This window comes from Saccostrea cucullata, unplaced genomic scaffold, assembly GCF_032062105.1.
Source record: "Saccostrea cucullata isolate Sc308-1 unplaced genomic scaffold, CSIRO_AGI_Scuc_v1 ctg181, whole genome shotgun sequence".
Taxonomy (NCBI): domain Eukaryota; kingdom Metazoa; phylum Mollusca; class Bivalvia; order Ostreida; family Ostreidae; genus Saccostrea; species Saccostrea cuccullata.
Genome location: NW_026936455.1, coordinates 406,762 through 420,771, shown reverse-complemented (window position 1 = coordinate 420,771; position 14,010 = coordinate 406,762). Strand labels below are relative to the sequence as shown.

General features: G+C 32.7%; 1 protein-coding gene across 1 annotated transcript in view; it reads right to left on the bottom strand.

Annotated features, from left to right (window-relative positions):
- Nucleotides 1–12,933, bottom strand: part of LOC134245637 (roundabout homolog 1-like) — a 71,664-nt gene extending 58,731 nt beyond the window's left edge. The window contains exon 1 of the mRNA XM_062727908.1: nt 12,839–12,933. The gene's annotated coding sequence lies outside the window, so the exon portion shown is untranslated. The remainder of the gene's footprint in view (nt 1–12,838) is intronic.
- Between the last annotated feature and the right edge of the window lie 1,077 nt (nt 12,934–14,010).

Genomic DNA, 14,010 nt, shown 5'->3' with positions numbered 1-14,010 from the left:
AAAAGATTGTGCCCTCTCTCCAAGGCAAAAGCATAAATAGGTTTGTAACTCCTAACTGGGTCACTGATAATTTTTGCTGATGTACATCATTTTGATATACAATTTAGTTTATTGATCCCATGTCTGGCCAACATGTACAAATAACATCAACAATCGACCATAGATCCTTATGATATTGGTTGATATAAATCACCTCTCTATGATTTCCTCCACGTAATTACTTTTACTCTGAAAGCCTGGTATATTTTTCAGGTTTTTCTGCCAAAAAAGTTTGATTTTGATTCTCTTTGCAGATATAAACTTACTTTCTATGTCTACGAATGATAGACCAATCTTTTATAAAGTAAGATCATTCATATTTATGAAAAATAAGTCTAATAAAGATTCGATTTTCTTAAAAACAGCATGCTTCTAATTTCCTTTGCCATTTCACACTTTCTTCATTTTGCTATTAAAGCAAACAGTCATTGTGGGAAAATAAAAAGATTACCAAGGATATTGTAGTACACTTTGTTGTCATATGTCAACAACTGCCCAAAGATGTTTTTGAAAAGGATAAAACTGTTTTAGCAGTGACCGTTTCTTATTGAACGACCAAGCACACCTAATACACCTTTCAAATTCACACACCTATTCATTGAAATTCACACAATTTTTTTTTTCAAGGAAAGTCTGAAATCTTTTGATGAAAGTAAAAGAATAAAGGCATAATTGATAGCCAATAACGTCTATTTTTCATTTCAATCAAAGCATATTTAAGAGTACATCTTAGCAAATTCTGCACATAAACAAGAAGTTTAAATTATAGGTCCTGCAGAATGTTTCCAGATTTTCTGTTTCTAGCACTAAAACAACTGGGCAGTTAAAGCAACAAGGTTGCAAATATTTAGAAACGATGAACGACACCAACTAATTAACAGATAATGAAGAAAAGCAGGCACTAAAATATTTTTGCTTACAGCAGAGCATCCACTTCCCTCAACTACTTTCAATCTTTTTTAAAAACAACTTTTGCTGTCTTCAACTTGTAAAACAAAGTTTACATAATGTTAAGTACAGGACTTCTTTAGTTGATCTGGCTCAGCAGAATCCTCTTGAGATGGAAAAAATTGTGTCTTCTCCCCCCTAATTTGACGGGGAGGGAGATGACATAAGTGGACCAGATGTCTGGCAAGGAAGCAAGTATGTCGCAAATGTCAGCGCAATCTGTAATCACCCCCACCTCTGGAGGGTCAGCGGAAGCTCAACTGAAAATCTGTTACCAAGTCCCCTTGTGTGTACATCTCTGTAGAGTGAACAATTACAAATATGAATACATGTATTTGTGTTCTATATGTATAAAGATCATAGAACAATTCCATTTTCAATTCAATGATTTATGTTAAGGAACAGATGGCTGAGGACTGCACAGATCAAACCCTGATCCAGATTGTATTATTGCATTTGTAGGGAGTATATAGTATATGTCAATATTTCTTGTGCGATGCTGCTGGATGAAATTTTGATACTAAAGGAAATTCTGTACCATATTGTCTTTTAGCAGAATAACGTGTAGTCATGAGGAAATTTGATTTTATATATATTGTAAACATGCAGTCATACTGTTTAATTTTTCTGAAAAATTCAATCAAACAAACTTTGTAAAATGGCAATTATATTTCATTCAAAGAGGAAGTTTTGTTTTAAATTTTAGTGTCCAACAAATAAACAAATACATCTCTCTTAATGTTCTTTGCATTTGAATAATGTCTTTATAAAAAGTCACATTTGTTTCAAAATGTCGTAACAATTCAACCACCTGGTTGCAATGATCAGGTAATAAATAGCAGAAAAAATGCAACATGGAAAAACAAAACTTGTATAAATCAGAATAAAAATGACAGTGATTGACTTTAATGCCAAGAAGATAAACTTGTCAAGCTATAAAAATAATCTATTTAACGCAACTGCGTTAATAACGTTACTGTCAAAACGCAACACTGAAAATCTTTTACACCTGCATTACGGTATTGATGAATTCAAACAGTCTAAAACAAATTCATTAAACATTTTGCAACAATTTCATGGAATATAGAGATATCGTATTCAAATTAGCTTTTCCTTTTTATTAAAAAAAAATCAAATTGACAACACATCCTGCTGCTTTCTTTAAAATCAATTAATTCGTAATCCTGGAAAACAAAAGATATCCATCAATCATAAATATTGATGCTTGAGTTTGTATCAAATATATATTCAACCCGATACCACTCCTGGGTGCTATAAATTCTGCCAGTTAGCAGATTCCCATCCAAGATTAAACCCATAAATCTACCATTGAAATTCATAAACAAAATGGGAACAGCACATGGACAAGGATGCACTTTCCAGTATCTCAGAGCAGAATTAATCAGGAATGAGCTGATTTAAAACATGAATCTACCACCATACTCAATCAATTTGATGTCATCTATATTGCTAAAACACATCCAGTGTAATTTTGATGTACCCAACTTCTGCATCAAATTGGAACATCTCCGATAATTATGTCAAAAGGATTTAGATAAATGTACCTAAAGCGAGTCAGGAAAACAGAAAGAAGTCAATGTAGAGCATCAAATCACCATCATTCCCAATCTCCTGAACCCCTCCCCCCCCAAAAAAAAGGTCCATGATTAAATTAAATTTGTTACTTCGTGTATACCAGGGGTTACCAAGTTAGGACTGAAGTGTGTGGCTTACAAAGTGGGCCTTACCCATCATATACATACATCAACACTTCAAAAAGGTCAACATGCATCGGCCACACATTGTTACAAGACAATGAATGATGACGCCAAAACAAATTCCCATAACATTAACATATGTGGAAAATGGAGGTATTTCATCAATAACAGTAATTGACCTTCCAGTCTCAGAAGCTGCCAGACCAGCAGCAGACATTCAGGGGTCAACTGTGGCATTTTGGTACAGTTCCTGGTCACTAATAAACCATGCCATTCTGCCGTCTGCCTCTTGTATTCATCAAGCAGTAATGAATCCTGACTGGGCTTAGCTAGCACGACAGCTGACTGTCTGATGCTCCCAGTGAACAAGAAAATGTGTATTGAACCTGACTCAAAACATCTATTATAGTTATACTGCATATATGGAAGCCAAGGCAATCAGTTTTGGTCCATGAAACTTAATTTCATTTGAAAATTATTGTAGATGTTATTGCTTCATGTCAACATGAACCATCTGTCTGCTGAGTACACCTACAAACCAATTTTTTGAAAGCAAAACAAGAGGACTGAGGGCAACTATGCTCTCCTGGATCCTTTTGACCATACTGTACTTCGTCGACACCAACTCAACCCCTAGTAGGGCTGCCACGATTAACCGAAATATCGGTTAACCGCGATTCACAATCTTTCGGTTCGATTCGGTACGTTTTTCCGGGATTTCGATTCGATTCAGGTTTGATTTTTTCATACTAACATTTGCTGTTGTTACGCGCATTCCGATTGGTTAATCGGAAGGAATGATGGCAAATCATGTCAAAGTAAGCAAAAACATGTAAATGGCCGTGAAGAAGACGACGTGGGACTACTTCCAAGTTCTATTTTCGACAGAAGGATGGCACAGAGGATAAATAGATTTACTAAAAGGCAACACCCATCAGCCACGTAATTCTGAATTTAGATGAACCGACACAGTGCTGCGAATTTCCTTATTTCTTTTTAATATTGAGATCGTTTTGAATGTGAAATAATTATTGACATTCTTGTTATGACAGTTATGTGGTTAGGTGGTTTGATATCGTATTGGTGAATCAAAAATTTAAATCACAGCAGGAATCTTACCGTTTCTATTGTGGCCAAACAGCCTTTGTGAGCAAATCACCAATACTTTTATGTTTAGCATAATAATTAATATGAAATCATTGGTTTTGTTTGAAAGATTTGTTCGCATGTTTCATCTTTTAAAACCAATGACCAGTATTTTTATTAATTTGGATTTCCGACATTTGATTCTTGGGTCATACTTTTTAATTAGAACATTAGGTACTTTCTTTGTTTTCTTGGCTTTATATTCTATTTTATCTTAATAAACTTTATAAAAGTATGAATCATTATTTATTAAAGAATGTCTTATGATTATGATGATCAAAGATTACAGATTTTATACAAAAATTAAAAAAAAGATCTATTTCTTATAATCGAACCGAAATTATTCGAAAATCGAGGTTTTTGTTTGAACCGAATCGATTCGAAAATTTTCTGATTCATGGCAGCCTTAACCCCTAGAGGCCAGAATTTAAATAAATTGAATCTATATATACACTACCTCAGGAAGCTTCCTCGTTTATTTTAAGTTTTATATTTTTAGTCAAGTGGTTCTTGAGAAGACTGAGAAGAAGATACTTAAAAGATTTTTTTTCCCTTTATATTTCAATGTAAAACCTTGATTAACTGTAGTGGACCTTACCCATCCTCTGGGGGACATGATTTAAACTACACAGAATGCACATACATCAGAAAGCTTTAATTTCATATTACATGTATCCTACAGTGTACCCTATCCTCTTGACCCCATCCTATTTTTGACTTTTCTTGAATTTACTGAGTATTTCTTTGGAAAGAGCATGGCCTTCGATTGTACAATTTAAAATCCTCTTTATTCAAGGCTGCTTTGAGCCAACATTGATTTCAAATGACCCAGTGGTTCATGAATGTTGTTGAATATGTGAAATAGTCACCGGTACAGAAGGACAGATGCCAGACAGTAGGTGATCATGCAGAAAAGCTCACTTGAAATTATAGCTCAGGTGAGCTATAAAAAAACTTTTTAAAATTGCAATCATATTCCTCATACTAAACTGTACTATGGTCCTATACCATAAAGGCTGTTCATCTGTATCTACAACACTCCCCAGTTTCTAGATATATAACTTTAACCACAATTCATGAAATACACATGAAAAGATAAGGAGGAGTTAAAGTGGTATCTAGTAGTACATCTAAATGGTTATTTAACTTCCAGGTAATGACACCTTCTCCATAAAATATCAAAGAATCTTTGAAACATGAGCAAAAGCATTTTGATATCTGCATCTAGTTATCTTGTTTATTGAATCACAAGTAATCAAAAGCATCTGTCACACCAGTACATTGCGATTTATCATGTAGCATCAATATCATCAACAGCTTAATTAAGAATGCTCACGACCTTCATAAAACTTGTACAATGTACCCTATGACCAGTTCATAAATTGAACCTCAAATGAACTTAAAATGACTCAATATTTCATAAAAATGTGACTCAATATCATAAAACTGTTAAAATAATTAAAAAGAGCAAGTGTTTTGACACTTTTTTAATATCCTCTCTTAACTGTTCAAGAAAAAGTATCACGAGGCAATGCAATGGATTTCCCCCTTTTTCAATATCCATGATTATAAATACAGGTAACATTAAAGAAGCTTCAAAAGAAAAACCAGTCATTTGAAAAAACAAGAACATAAAAATTCTCCCTGAAGAATGACTTTCCGATGCAGTTGTGGCATTGTGCTGAGGTGATTTTATTAAACGAAATAATCAAACTATTGACCAGGTATCACGTTACCTTCAAAGTGACGACCAAATTCATAACTCAACGCCACATCCTGTCTGGGGCTTTCCTACAAAGGCTGCGATGAGGTAAAAAACCGATTAAGTAAACTATTAGTCTTAAAGCTACCTGCTATAATGGGAAAGTCAAGTTTAATTTACTACTTAAAATGAAATCATTTTTCATTCATGTGTTAATTTTCTATTAAGGGGATACCCAGTTGAACTTTTCTTATTAAAGGTTAAATGAATTTTACACATGCAATGTAAAATATGTGGAACTTTGTAAAGTATCTATATACTGGGCTCTGAAAATTAGGGAAACATCATGAAACAAACTCAAAACAAAACTAGAGGAACTATGAATACTGATCTCACTAAATGATACCCCCCACACACACACACTGATTATTATGGCACTATGTCAAAAAGTATATATGAAAGTCTCATTTAATATCAATTAGTGGTATACGAGTAGTTTCGGATAAGAGATGGGTACCCAAAATTGTGTAACAGATGGATGGACAAACAGACGTACAAATGGACATCCCAATCACTATATACATGTACCATAATCCCACTTTTCTAGCTGGGAGTATAATTCGCTGAAGAGAAAAAAATTTTAAGAGAAGAAAACTTACATGTGTATCTATGTCAAATGAAACAAATGGGACTATTGATTCAAATGAATACAAAACATACATGTGCCTTATGTGTATAGTTCTTGTCTTTGGTCCTAATTGAAGCACTATGATAAATGTACTGCAGACTGCATAATCCAATAAGGCAGTAATAATTCCATTCCAGAACTGAAGATAAAGCCCAAATAAATTGATGTTAATGCTTTTGTCATGTGCTATAAGCAGAAACCTTCTAGGTTTTAAGCCATATTCTCAAGGCCTTCCCATTACTCCAATGACAAATGCCATCTTTCTTTCTGATCTATGTTGTTCAGTCCATACAGAAGCTTAATCCTTTTTCCATATTTTTCTTGTCTTTCTTTTCTTTGCTACTTCAATACACAATTCTTTCAAAAAAAGGTGAATTTGATAAAAAGTCAAAATATATGATTATTTTGCATTGAAAAAAAGTCATTTTTTTAAAGAAGAAAATGAAACTTTCATTTTAAAACTACCCATAATTGCTTTGCAGATATCCCCAATTAATACATGGAGAATATAATGACTTCAGAAAATAAATGAGAGTAGTTGACATTTTATTTAAACCTCAAAGAATTTGAAGCTATACATTCCTCAATGTGACAAAAGGTGAAATGATGCAGAAAGTAGCCAAATTTTATAACTTTTATTTTCTGTTGTAAAAGTAATGGGAGATAATGCAGATGTGTATGAAGAGCTGTGCCCTTTAAAACCTGAACATCTTCCCTAGCGACATGTATCACAGCAGGCCAAATCATAATTGTCTATCTTTAAAAAAAAAACTTCTCCAGTTAGAGTATAAACTTTGCTTGTTTAGCTACTTTAGTTAAAAAAGTTTCATTTATTTTTACTTCATAAGTAAATTTCTGTCTGACAAATGGTTAATAAAGACTAAATGTTAACACAGATAAAGAATATGCATATGTCATTTGTAAATCAAATCACAATTATTTTTTTTTTCTTAGAAATTTCTTTATTTGGTACAAAAAAGCCCTTGTATCATACTATTTTTTTTCTTCATTTGACACTAGGTCAAAATACCCACAAAGTTTAGGTGCTTTATTATGAAGTTTTTGCATGGAGAACAAACACATTTGGTTTACCAGAAAGCCAGTTAATTTTATAGTAAACTTCAAACCAATTAAAAAACAATTATTTGCCAGACAAATGGCCTAAAGTGTCACCAAACGATAACTGAACATGCAACAAAAAATACACCAAACAATCTATACCAAATTTCACAGGGACTTAAAATAGTACGTGTTTCAATTTTTTTCACAAAATGTCAAAAGCCGCAAAAGTCAAAATGTCAATTCAGCCACTTAATGAGATGTAACATGCAAAGAAGGAAAAATAAGCTTCTGGCTGGACAAGTCCCTCCAGAAATATGTCCCTAATACTGCTGACCAAACAAAGCAATCCCTCTTCACTTGAAATGGCATCAACAGATTAAGAATTACTTCAGAACTGTAAAACCATTTGGAGGGGGTTTGAAGTGAAGTCCTTGAATTCATAAGCATCTACTGAACGTGGTTGTTTCCTGCTTAGTGTTTCAAAACTATATCACTCGGTATTTACTCTTATAAGGAGTTTATCATTGTCTGAAATTTTAATGCTATGGAGATATGTTTACACTATTGATTACTTAGGTTCATCTTGACATTAGCTTTAAAATAATATTGTTAAGTTTAGTAAGTGAAAATCAAAATTGTCTGGGCATCTGCCATACAGCACGTGCAAGACCTTTTGCTAAGCATCCACAAGATTTGTCTATAAGCAGCATCTCAGAGTAAACTCCAAAAACAGCTCAAGATAGTAAAAAAATTTCTTGAACAAATACATGTTAGCCTTTCTTAAAGAACAGTGTACAAGTAACAATAAATAAATGTTTTAACCAAGACTTTCTATGAATACATCACAACACTTGTTGTTTGTAGTTTTATGCCCCCAGCTTGCAAAATTAAAGACTTCAAAACTTTCACTTAGAAGTGCTGAGTGCTTGCTAAAAGAACAGATGCAACCTGATAGATTTTTTAATGACTTCAGGTTGTCACATACTGGGCTTGAACCCAAGACATGCCAATCATGGTTAAAAGACTCTGTTGGTTGAACTACAATGATGGTCTATAAAACTTCAAAATTAAAATAGAGATCATAATTTTATTTCCCAAGATTTCCAGTGCTATGGAAAAGTAACTAGTCTCCACCAGCATGCAAGTAGACAGAAAATGTCATACATAGCTATAATCTGTGAAGTATTTGGGGAATCTTCTTACACAAATTACTGGTATCTCCAGAAAAGAAAGAATATTGAATCCTTGAACTGCATGCATCAGCTGCTCATGCCAAAGGACTATATTACACCACTTAAAATATTGCTTTATACATCTACACCTAAAAACTTTACAATACCTTCAACAGGACCGAGCTTTTTGAAACATGATCAGCAGAGAAAATACAATTATAAGCCTGGATTTTCAAAAAATAACAGTCCAAACATAAAAATCTAAGACAGATTTGTTTGTAAATGCGAGCATGTAATAATTTAGGCAGCATCCCTATCACTTCTCTTAAAATTTAAACTTTTCCTTTTCGATTATAACTTTGATAAATTATCAAAGCCACTGATAAAACATAAACAATTATTATCCATTGTAAAGATGTCAGAGCATCTAAGAGTATGGGAAAATGTCCTTACACGACCTCATCATGTGACTGCAACATGCCTATACAGTAAAACTCGTTTAGTACGAACAAGGATATTGCGATTTCACAGATAAAGCAAAGTCATTTTAGATCCCCAAATAAAAAAATAATCAATTTCTTATACGGATATAACGAATTACGGTTATAGCGAAGTAATTTCATAGGCACCAGTGACTTTGTTATAACTGAGTTTTACTGTATAAAAAAATATGAAAATTAAGTATAAATTTCAACACTTCCCGAAGGTTTTTCAGATATAATAGAAATTAATTGCTGCTTGACATTCTTTTTGCTGACAAGGTTTTATGATTCATAGTATCCAAAATAATTAATTGATAAGCTTAGAAAACAAATCGCTACAAACTGAAAGTAGTACTTTTTAGTTGAGACACCCTAAGTGAGACCATGAGACCCCAAGATGCATGTTGTGAATAGGTGTGAAACTCAATAAGTAGGCCAACTATCACCGAGTTTAAAACATCCAAAATCCCTGAGATGCTTTGAAGTTCTCATGCTAAATTGTCATAATCTATATAGTGTTTGTTTTAAAAATGAATAACTGTGAAATTCATTAAGTATGTGAGACATCTTTTGGAGAAAAAAAAAACTGTTAACCAAAATAATAAATCTAGACTTTATATATATAAACTTTTTTGTTCAAAATATCTTTTTCCAAAATTGTACATTTCATTCTTTCATTGCATGCATATGGTGGCAGCAATTTATTAGTTTACCAGTATTCATAGTGCATTCACACCATATGCAAATAATAAGTTTGTCACGTGCAATTAGAAAATTACAAAAGTTTATATATGTAGCAACTCCATGACTATATCAAGCTACTTCACCAAGCAGCAATGAATACATGAGCCTTCAGAAGTTTCCCATGACCTTGTGTCAGATGTCACCACCTTTCTACGAATTCACAATCTCACAAAAGGACCGAAATTTACCATAAAAAGGCGAAACCTTGCCAACAACTGAAGCCATAAACACAACAACTTTCCAAAGTAACAGTTCAATCAGAAAATCTATTTAATCAAGCTAATAGAAATTTTTCGCCTCATCTAAGTTGTAAGCAAGGGCTCAGTTTAAAGTGTTTAAGGTGGATGAGGCTATTGGTCAGTCTTAAATGTATCCGTATTATTTTCTTTTTCCTCATGTGTAACACTTGACAAGTTTTATCGTTTTCATTGTTCGACAGATGTGAAAGACCCTCTCCTATTAATAGTAGGGTGTAAATTCTTATAAAGAGATCACTAAATTGAGTCGAATCAATTTTATATCATGTGGTCAGAAAAATTTCTTCAAGCAAACTCTTTTCCACCAAAAAAGATTAACTCTAAACTTAAATACAAAAAAACTTCATTTCTAAATGTCAGTGCAAGATAGCGGTTCTGAAAAAAAGTGAAAACATCCAAGTCCGCATTTATCTTTTACTTTTATCAAGCTTTTGCAATATAAAACATTTCCAACCAAGACTGTAAACAACATTTACTATTGTCAAATAAAAAATCTATCAGGATCTTCCCAGAAGTAAATAGGATTTAATTCTCGAATTATGTACAGTATAGATAATGGATAAGACGTGATATACAGAAATGCGAAGTTCATGTCCCAAACACAATGCATCACTGTGAAAACCTTTCCACAATTTTCTAACAACTTTTAGATTTGCTTCCTATTTTCTCACAAGAGCTTTTTTAACACATCCAACCTTCTTTTACTAGACTCAACAGCACTAGCCCACCTCTTTCAGAGAGTAAATTGTTAATTGTCAAATATCAAAAGAATTTTTCTTGCATCAGTTGAGTCTCCAAATTACGTCTGAGAAATTCGGAAAACTTGGGTTCCATGCCTAGAGCACAATGATGTGAAGCACAGCTTAGTAGACTGACTGTCACCTTATCACTGAGCAAAAACCCAAAAATACCCATTGTACTGAATTATTAGCAGCAACACTTTCCATGTCTTGTTCATGTCACAAATTATTCATAATTAACATGAGATCTTTTTGTCACCATTTTGCATATTTGGATGATTTGCATGCATGGTTGCACTAAAAGAAGCCAAATTCTGTAAAATAAGATGAAGTTGCTTTAGTCCATTTCATCATTTCAGTTGGTGCAATCAGTTCTTATTTTTTCAGCATCTGATATTACATACTTAAAACCATATGGCAGATATGAAACAGTAGTACTTCCATTTTCCCCATTTCAAAATGCAGAGGAAAAAAATGCTTTGCTTTGTTTTATAAAATATCTGTTAATATTGGGACACAATTTTTTTTTCTCTATGGAAAAAAAGCATGCATTTAAATAATTAGGAAAACCAAAGTTTTTCGATAAAAATGCTAAAAATTTTATGCCAGCAAAGTAGGGGGTTTAATTATCGGGGCTTTTAGATTCTATGGATATATGGATACACTGCTGGGAGTCAAACTCCACCCTTGACATGTTGCTTGTCCATTCTCTAAAACTTTTTTTTCTTGCACTCAACTTTGCATCCTAGGTATTTGGGATAAACTGGATCACCCAAGAAGTGAAATGGACTTCAAGAAATCGGGTTAATAGACAAACATAATTATACCTGACTCCTTCATAAATAATCATGATGTTCAATGATGTCTTTAATCCTCTCTGGTAGTAAGACAATTAAGAGATTGAGGGGCTGGCTTCTTAATAATTTGATTTTTATAAATATAGTATGCAATATATAAATTTTAGTGCTTATATATACATATATTGGTCTAATATTGTCAACATTATAGGGATGAAATCAATATTAATTTTTATCTATTAAGACACCCATAGACTAAAGATGCTTTATTTCTAAATACATATAGTCAGAGGTGCATTCATCTTTTTTCAGGAAAAGCAAGTCCACCATTTGTCCATATAAGGAATTCATTAGCTATAAATGCCTTTCTTGCATGTCCCAATGAAAGCGACTTGTCACACAGAATCATTCCCATAATGATCTATGCTTCAGGTGTCCATTTCAAAATTTTTTTTTGTTTAAAATTATCATGACAATTCTACTATAATGGGAACTTAATTAAAGATTTCCCATCTTTTTTCAAGTCATTTTCCTTATCTTCTCATACAATCAATAGTGAACGCATTGTGCATCAGTCGTCCGAGAGAAAAAAATATTAAGCAGAAACAAGAAAATTTCCCTTTTTACCATATATTTCCATCTCTCATTACTTTAATTATCAATGTTATTTCCAGTGCACGGAATTCAGTTTTTTTAATCAATAACTACAGAAGTCTTTATCCATTTTTCTTTCTCAATCAGAACCTCTAATAATCTCTCTTGCAACATCATTTACCTATACCATTTACCAATTTCCCATTAAAAGTTTATGATATCTATATAAGTATACCTTTAGGGGTATACTGCTCATTAATTTTTGTCAATTAAGCATTTAGTCTTTCATTATTGCCAAAGTGTTCATGTTTTTTAAAAAAAATAAAATCCAAGCCTATCTATATGTCTTATATAAAGTATGGAGGTCATGCTTACGTTGAATATGAACACTTAGTAACTGCATCCACCGCATACATTTTTAAAGAGGAAGTGGTACTATTAAAATGGAATAGTCCAAAAGCTGTCAAAGCTATCTATCCCCGATCAAATTTTATTTCATATACCAAGCACTTTTTTCCACACTTTTTCAAATAATGGTACTCAAAATAATTCAAACACATGTAATATGCATCTCTTCTCGAATTTCTTCAAGATTATAATGCATGCAATCTCCTATTACTTTAACACCAGAAAAGCAAAATATAACCATGAGTGCAGGGACTGAAATTATCCCTGAAATAGTCAAATGGTTCAGAAATTTAAATTCATCATTAATTTGAATAGAGAGCAGTGAAGAAAATCTAGCCTACCTGTCAATTACTGGTCAATTGCCTGTGAGAGCTTAATGTGATAGATAGAGATCGTTAGATTTATTTCCACTCATTTACAGTTGACGGCAAATGTCTTCAGCATTTGACAAACCTAAAAAGACACAGACAATTTGTTTTGATTCTCTTAATTTGCTCAACAACAAATAAATGCAGCCACTGAAAAAAATTCTTGAATATTTTTCCTCTCCCCATCCATGATAATAAGTGATCATTCTTAAGTTTTAAAACTTGAATGTTCAAGGTACTCAATGAGGCATATGTCGTTTACCAAATGGTTGGAGGTTTACCAAGTACAGAAATTAAAATGGCATGTCATATTTCATGTAGCGCCACATTTAAAACAGTGGAAATCATGGTTTATCAGAAAAAAAATCAGCATTTTGCTTTTGCTCCATTCTGGTGGAGGTAAATTCTTCAATATTGATATGTCACTCAAAAATTATATCTCAAATGATACGATCGGTAAAGTGTAATCTTTTAATAAATTTTAATTTCAATAGTACAGACTCTTTTGGCATTTGCTGTCCAAAGTTCAATTGCATGTATTTTTTACCACTCAAGTTATTAAACACAACTTTTAAAAAAAAACAAAAAAAAGTTGATACCAGCCAATCAAATGTCAGAATTCCATTTCCATCATATCTCTGCCAATCAAGTAAGTGTGGGAAAAAAAACCTAAATCATCTTGTTCGAAATGTGTTACAGGAATTTGACAGATTGTTTCACAAGACAGTTTGACAGTCAAGAAAGACCATGTAAAAACCATGTTAAACAATTTGTTCTTTGGGGTATAATTTTACAGCAATTATTCTAAACACACTCCAACCTTTGAGATTTTTTTGTAATTTTCAGCATCAACACTGAAGGACAGATGTTTTTTGTAAAGTGATCTTGCGCTGGCCAAGTTCATTGCGTTTCTTCAGACAAAAAAGCCAGATGAACTTCTGGACTTAATAAAAAGCCTGCGGCATTACTCATGTACCTAATACAGCAACAATTTGATAAACAATTAATGAGTTGTTACACAAAATGTGAAAAGAAGAATCTTTTTAATTTTTGATGTTGAAAGAGTGCTAAAAGAGTGAGCATCTTGATCATATCAGTTTTAGCACTCAATATAACCTGTACCAATACACTATAGTTCTTCAGAA